An 8,533-nucleotide genomic window follows, 5' to 3' on the forward strand; every position below is an offset into this window, starting at 1 on the left:
GCCACCCTATCCACAGGTATTCCTCTTAAAGGAATCCCATTGGACTTCTGGTTGGTATTCCCCCAAGCGGAATTGTGCCCTCTCCAGAGTTCTGGGCACACATGGGGGAATCAGGGCCTGGCGGTAGTCAGGACTCCCGTCCCAGATGTTGACCTGGCTGCTGACTCATGGTGCACTCAGAGTCGGCGCTACCGTAGGTAGCTTTGGGGACCAGAGCCTATGCAACCACTCACTTGATTTGTAATCAATAAAGTTGTGGTCTAAAGTCTGCCAAAAACCAAACCAAAAATTTGAGTCATGTCTGAATTTATTTCTAGGCCTAGGTTGAAGGGTCTCCACACACAAAGTGTGCCTTGGTTTTGGATCACTTTGGTTTTGGAATGGACCTCCGGAATGGATTAAGTTTGAGAACCAAGGTACCACTATATATTAGGTTGGGGTTGATTCCCCAGGGGCTGGGCCTCGTAGTGGTGGGCCCTGTCAGGCCTCCCCACAGCTGTTGATGGGCCTCGCCAGGCCTACCTGGTGCCTATGCCTCTTGGCCCTACCCACCCCAGGCATGTGGCCCTCAAAAGGTTTCCCAGAAGTGAGTGCGGCCCTTGGATGGAAGAAGCTTCCCCATGCCTCACAAAGACCTTCAGGCACGGCTGCCATGACGGAGGGAGAAGAGCAAAAACGTCTGAATGTAAACGGAAGGCCTTTCTCCCCGCTTACAGAGCTGAGACGGAAGGAGAGGAGCCTCTCCTCCTAGTCCACCAAGCAATATGGAGAAAAACTGACTGAGCCCCTGAAGGTGGAAAGACAGAGGTTTTCCTCCCCGCTGCAGCATGAGGCTGGTAGGAAAGGGCCTAAGACAAGGTCTGTGAATTTTGCAAGATTCTTCATGCACGGTACCACATAGCTCAGTATTGTCCACACTGACTACATCAGGAAGTTTTTAATGTTTGAAGTTTTCCTGTGTTTTTATATGTGCTGTAAGCTGCCCAGAGTGGCTGGGGAAACCCAGACAGATGGGCGGTGTATAAATATTATTTTATTATTATTATTTATTTTTATTGACTGGCATCAGGCTCTCCATGGTTCCAAGCAAGGGGTATTCCCAGCCCTGCTTGGAGATGCCAGGAACCATTTCCATATTTTACACTGGCAGGCTAAGCTGGAGCAGTGGCAAACTCAAGGCTCTCAAATTTCAGCGGTGCCCTGTGCAATGCTAAAATTCAGCGCCTCTCGCCTCTCAGACTCCATTCCGCAGCATTGTTGTGGCTCCCCCTGTGGTGTGGCACCCAGTGAGGCCAAACCAGTCGCACTACCCTAAAAGTGCCTCTGGCTTGAGGGTAAAGTGACCGACAGTCTTCCCAACAGTGTCCCCTCTCCTCTTGAGACAGGTCATGAGTTCTAGATACTTGAAGGATACAATATAAGTTGCATTTTCTCTGAAAAATACTGCCCTTTACTGAACCAGTTGGCTGTCATTGGAGAAAACATTCCGTGGGTTTTCAAATAGGTATGACGTTTCTATGTTGGTTTTGAACCATAAAGAAGGCAGATTACCAAAGAATTGATGCTTTTGAATTATGGTGGCTGGAGGAGACTCTTGAGAGTCCCATGGACTGTGAGAAGATCAAACCTATCCATTCTGAAGGAAATCAGCCCTGAATGCTCACTGGAAGGCCAGATCCTGAAGCTGAGGCTCCAATACTTTGGCCACCTCATGAGAAGAGAAGACTCCCTGGAAAAGACCCTGATGCTGGGAAAGATTGAGGGCACAAGGAGAAGGGGACGACAGAGGACGAGATGGTTGGACAGTGTTCTCGAAGCTACCAACATGAGTTTGACCAAACTGCAGGAGGCAGTGGAAGATAGGAGTGCCTGGCATGCTCTGGTCCATGGGGTCACAAAGAGTCAGATACAACTAAACGACTAAACAGCAATAATCGGCTGGTTGTCACTTCTCTGCAAAATGGTGGCTGTAGCCTGCAGCCCTCCGCCAAATGCAATTCCAGAGAAGGCAAAGTGGACCAGTCAGATGCCGGCAAGCGAACGGGTTTGTCTATCTTTTGGCCAGGCAAGAATGTTACTTTAGGATTGCGGTGCAAAGTGTTGACGGTGCCTGCGTGGAAGCAGCAAATGCTCTGAGACGTCAGCTGGCGAACCGGTGCAAAAGCTTAGCAATGCTGACCCAAAGCCTGTTTTTAGCACGCTTTCCCCAACATTAGCTCCGCCTTCAGTTCTAACCCCTTGACGTGCCCTGCTGTTGGTTCGTTTCCGAGAATGTGTTAGGCTAGCAGCCATACCTTGAATGGACATTCATGCCAATGCCTGTGAAAGGAATGAGGCTAGAATGAGGAGACAGCCAGCACTGTGAGAACACTGCGCTGCCTATATGGCTTTTGTCTGAAGCACGCTCTGTTGTCCTCCAAATAAATACTCAGCTGCCAGTGCCTGACAGGCCTGGACAATAGCACTTTGCTATAATGGATTCAAGGCCTTCTCCTTCTAACAATGTACATGTGTTGCAAGTACTTATCTTTTCGTGGCAGTAGCATCATATTGTTGTTCTGCATGGGTTTTAGACAGCCCTCAGGCATGAATTCATATAGGTGTGTGTGTGTGTGTGAGAGAGAGAGAGAGAGAGAGAGAGAGAGAGACTCCAAAATGTCTTTCCTGCTTTCTGTCACATATTGTCTAGGTTATTCATTTATCTATGTTACTTGCCTCCTAATGTTGGGGTTCTTTTAAAATAATAATATTTTATTATTTTTCCCATATACTGTAGAAAGTTACATGTGTTACTCAACGGTTATATTCCAATTCAACAAAACCCGTGACTTCCCGCTCACCCGACATCGATGTTTATAACCCAAATTACATACAATTGAGCTTTAAGGTTCCGTCTTATCTAATTTCATCCTCTTGAACACGTTTCTTAATACATTCTGCTATTTTCTTACACTTCCAACCCCACTGTGGTCTTTGCATAGGGGACATAACTTTTTATATAGACAATAAAGGGTTTCCAGTCTTCTTGAAAAGGTTCTAAATTTGTATCCTTCATCAGTGCTGTCTGTTTTGCCATCTCTGCTTATGCCAAGATTTCCATCAACCGTTCTTTGTCCTTGGAGGGCGTTCTCTCTTCCTTCCATTTCTGTGCATTCTTTTCTAGTCACATACAGAAATACCGCTGAGGATTCCTTTGGGATTTTGCTGTCCAGTATCCCCAGCAGGAAGGATTCTGGCCTTTTGGGAAAAGGCACTTTAATTCCCATCCCCCCAATTTCATTGTAGATCATGTCCCCAAAGGCCTTTGCCTTCCTGCAGCTCCACCACATATGATAGAATTAACCCTTACAGTTCTTACATTTCCAACACTTGTTTGATACATTTTTGACAATTTCTGCTGGCTTCTTTGGGGTAGTCATAATCTCTCAACCTAATATACCTCACAGGGCTGTTGTCACGACAAGATGGGGTAATGAATGTATGCCACATCTAAATCCTTTATTTCATTTATGAACTTATAATACACTTTCATAAAAAATAAATAAATAGGAAGGTGGAGTAGAGCATATAAGGATAAAATCGAGAAAAGATCCAGGAAAACACCTCTAAAAATGTCGATAAAACACCAATAAATATAAATAAATAGTGATACTGTACATTTAAAGAGAAGAAACCATGTTGTAAAGGCCTGTCTGAACAAATAAAGTTTTCAAAAGACATCTGAAGGGGGGGAGGGGTGGTTGCTGCCAAACTTCTAGTGGCAGGGAGTCCCACAGGGGCAGCGCCTGCCACAGTAAAGTCTCGGTCCCTAGTGATGGATGACTGAACCTTAGGGGGATACGGGAAAGGTGAGGAGGTAAAAATATAACCAATAAATTAATATCAAAAATTGCCAAATCCTATTAATTTAATTTTATCTGGCTGTAACAGGAAAATAAATATAACCATGAAGGGGGATTTTTTTGGGTTGGATAATGTATACCCATGTGGTTCTGTTTAATTGAAACCGTCTCTTTATTTCGGGGGGTGGGTGGCTGGTGCCTGGAGAAACTTGAAACCAATGTGGCTCAGTCGGAAGATCACAAAATAGTTTTTAAAACAAAGAAATGTCTTGGTCGATGAGGCGGCATCCCTGATAATGTTTCCTGATCTTAGAAGAGAGGCCTTTGTGAATACATGCATACAATAGGGATGAAAACTACATGCAAAATTTAATTTACTTTACAAGCCTCGGGAATTATAAGGCCGGAACATGTTGAAATCCAGATGGAGACCCTCAGAAGCAGGTCACTGCCACCTGACAGGAATACTGTTATGATAATTTTTTAATTTTTTAAAAGAAGGACCATAACTAACCTGCGAGACATCCCATGGCAGCTTTTGGATAGCAGATCTTGCTGCCGCCATATGTTCGTTGATGAGGCTAAGCCATATGGGATTCACAAACAGGGAAGTGGCTGTAGCTATTGCTAGTTTTGCATTTTGGAGTTCAAAATGTGAGGCTGTGGTAAACAGCTCTCCGAACATAATATTCATTGAAACTTCAGAATGCTCAAAAAAAATAAAAGTAAAAGTAAAATAAAATCCTCTCTAGGCAAACAGAGCTAACTTTTTACCAGAGTGGGATACTTTTGGTCAGTGGCCAGGGTTTATGGGATTTATAATCCAGGAACACCTGTAGGTACATAGATGCCCCACCCCTTTCTAAGACAAAGAAGTCCTGTTAACTTAGTGTGGGCTTCCAGCGTGTTGTAGTGGTTAAGAGCAGTGGACTCATAATCTGGTGAACCGGGTTCGCTTCCCTGCTGCTCCACATGCAGTTGCTGGGTGACCTTGGGCTAGTCACACTTCTCTGAAGTCTCTCAGCCTCACTCACCTCACAGAGTGTTTGTTGTGGGGGAGAAAGGGAAAGGAGATTATTAGCCGCTTTGAGATTCCTTAGGGTAGTGATATCAAATCCAAACTCCTCCTCCTCCTCCTCCTCCTCCTCCTCCTCCTCCTCCTCTTCTTCTTCTTCTTCTTCTTCTTCTTCTTCTTCTTCTTCTTCTTCTTCTTCTTCTTCTTCTTCTTCTTCTTCTTCCATCCATACAGTCTGGACTCTGTTTTTCCCTATACCACTTCAGGAAGATCTTTCTGTATTCCTGTTTTTCTGCTCCCCATGGCTTAACATTGCTGGAGCCTTCAGCCAGCCCGGGGGTGAGCGGTTTGCGATTTAAGTAGCCTCGATGGGGCAGTGTGCTTTCCATCAGCTCCCTGTCTGCACAGGGATAACACTAGTATCCTCAAGGGTGGATTGCTGCAATGCGCTTTACGTGGGGCTGCCTTTGTTTTGATTTATGCTGCGTGTGTGTTTAACAGTGTTGTAAGACACTTGAAGACTTTTGGGTAACAAGCTACTAATCTAATGAACAGCAACAATAAGCCTTCTTTTCCTGGCTCCCCTGGGATACTTACGAATAAATTGAAGAAATTCTGCTCAAATCCATTGTGGAATTGACTTGGATTATTTCCGCTGACAAAATATGTTTGCAATACAGTATATGGGATGTTTGAGAATGAGTCTGCAGTTCGGAATCTGGATTGCTTACTAAAAAGGCTTAAAAATGCTGCAGATGTTATGTAACTCCTCTTTTGTCGAGTAGCAGGATGGGATACTCACTTGGGCTCTGATGTATCTGTCCTAGTAGGCGATGCTGAGTTGCATGGACCCAATGGATGGTCTGACTCAGCCACCCTACATTATTGCTTCGCAAGATGAAGCAGTGTGTCTGCATTATGAGATGGGGCAACAAACTCGTAGAAATGGTCTAGATATGAAGCAGCCTTTCACAATAACTTACATTTCAAAAGATACTTCTAACTATGGAATGGATTAGTTCATTTTTTGAAATTGCTGGGTGGAAGAAGAAGAAAGAAGGAAGAAGAAGAAGAAGAAGAAGAAGAAGAAGAAGAAGAAGAAGAAGAAGAAGAAGAAGAAGAAGAAGAAGAAGAAGAGAGCATACAGAAAGGAGTCCACCAAATTGGCCTTTGTAACATCAGCTGAGTGGCTGTTGAGGTGCAGAAGTGTGTGCCGAATTTGGTGTGTGCCTTTTTAGCTCTCAAGAGCCTTCTCTGAATGATCTACGCACAGAAGCCTGTAAAGAGTTCATTTTATCTCAGAAGGGTAAAAGGCCGAGTCAGTTCCACTGGGATATGACCTTGTGTGGCCCTAGCTACTTGGTCTGGATCTGCCATCTGTTCTGCTAATTAATTGCTTCTCTCTATGGAGTGTGTTGCTAAAGCTGTTGCTCTTGCAGAAAAGGGACTGGTCTTTCTGGTGCCAGAGGTCGTGAGTTTGAATCGCAAAAATGTGAACCTATAAATATAATGTATATGTACAAATATAATGTATATGTATCATCATGTAAAGATTTCATAAATGTATGGCAACATTAATAATAATATTTTTTTTAAAAAGAGTTTGATTCCTCCTGAGGGGTGGGGTGGGGGCATACAGATACTGGTGCCTGTACATTAGTTAAAGGTAAAGGGACCCCTGACCATTAGGTCCAGTCGTGACCGACTCTGGGGTTACGGCGCTCATCTCACTTTATTGGCCGAGGGAGCCGGTGTACAGCTTCCGGGTCATGTGGCCAGCATGACAAAGCCACTTCTGGTGAACCAGATCACATGGAAACACCGTTTACCTTCCCGCCGGAGTGGTACCTATTTATCTACTTGCACTTTGATGTGCTTTCAAACTGCTAGGTTAGCAGGAGGCCTGTACATTAGGTCACCCTAAATCTGGAGGCTTGGAAAAAAATGCTATAAAAACAAACAACAAAGCTAGCAAGAATTCTTCTTTTGTTTCAAGTGCTTGAGGCCTTTCATTTTGGGATTCACAGACCCAGGTTCAAGTCTCGACCGGGATAGACTCTGGTGGCCAATTAATGGGCAGTGTTGCTTGACACTGATTCTGTTCTAATTGAAGTTGTACGGTTTTCTCATAATGCTGCAATTACACAGGTTTCAGTTAACCATGGAGACCAGACAGCAAAGGACCTGACGGGATTCACTTCATTTCTCTCTGTGTGAAGTTTTTTAAATTAAGTTTTCCAAAATTTCACACAGGCATTTCGATACATAACAAAAACTTTCCCCCAACTTCCCACCCCCTTTTCCATGGTGTTTCTGTTTCTCTCCTTGTGCTGCATCCCATCTTCTATCTCTTAAACCTTAACAAAACTATTATAATCTTTAACCCCTTGTGTTGCTCATAGTTCAAATCCTGATCACGTGTTCGTCATATAATAATAATAATAATTTCAATAATCCAAAAAGGCTTTCCATTCTTCCCCCAAACCTTCATCATTAGTTCTCTCTTATTTTAGCAGTTAACTCTGCCAATTCTGCACAATCCATCACCTTACTTATCTATTCTTTTTTAGAGGGGAATTTCTGCTTCTTTCCATTTTTGTGCGTAGAGAGTCCTGGCTGCAGTTGTAACATACATAAACAACTTAGGGTGGATCTACACACAGGAAACACCCCCCCTTAAAAATAAGTGAAAAATTAAATTGTTATAAGCAAAGGAAAAAACGCTATGGAAAATTGCTTACTTTTTTGTGTGCTCTCCAGCGCCATCTGGTGTTACATGTTTATAACTCATTCAAAACACTGTTTTTTGACTAATGTAGCTGAGTCCTTAATCATCTTTTTTGGAACTTCTGTCCTTATAATCCCAGAAAGAAAAGCTTCAGGTTTCTGATGGGATTCACTTTATCCATGGTCATCTAATCAAGTGGGGAGAGGGAAACAGTGTCAGATACAGCTCCTGGTTTTATCAAGCGCACAGAAACAATCCCAACGAGTTATATCAATGCTCTGTCAAGGCCAGCATCTCCTTTGTGGCAACAGCTTCTGCCAGATGGTCATAAGGGCATTTGCCAAGAAACAGCCTCCTGTATTGCTTAGTTCAAGCATCTGGATTGTTTCCCAAATCTTATATAAATCACCTGCCGTGGAGTGTTCTGTACTGGGTACCTGGTAAATATGAACAGTTTATTGGCACTCCTGAAGACACTTATTTCAGAAACGTGTTATTCCCTGTTTAGGGAAGTTTTTAATCTTTAAGAAATTAGTGTATTCTAATATTTCTGTTAGAAACTGCTCAGAGTGGCTGGGGAAACCCAGCCAGATGGGCTGGGTATAAATAATAAATAATAAATTATTATTACTATTATTATTATTAATTTCATTTATGAACCGCCTCCTCCGAAGCATCTCAAAACAATTTCACGACAAAGAGTAAGGACAATAAAAACATCCACAGCAAAGCATGCAAAACCCATTGAAGCAATTTCATAGACCAAAACGATGTCAAATTCAACACAGATACTAACTGTGATGAAAACCTTCACTTTGAAACGTCTTCGGTAGGCGCCACAAAGACAACACAGATGATGCCTGTCTGGTAATCTAGTGGGAGGGAGTTCCAAAGGGTAGATGCCGTCACACTGGAGCAGGCACCCCCAAACTCTGCCCTCCAGATGTT

The sequence above is a fragment of the Zootoca vivipara genome, chromosome 11 (assembly GCF_965207765.1).
Source record: "Zootoca vivipara chromosome 11, rZooViv2.hap1.1, whole genome shotgun sequence".
Taxonomy (NCBI): domain Eukaryota; kingdom Metazoa; phylum Chordata; class Lepidosauria; order Squamata; family Lacertidae; genus Zootoca; species Zootoca vivipara.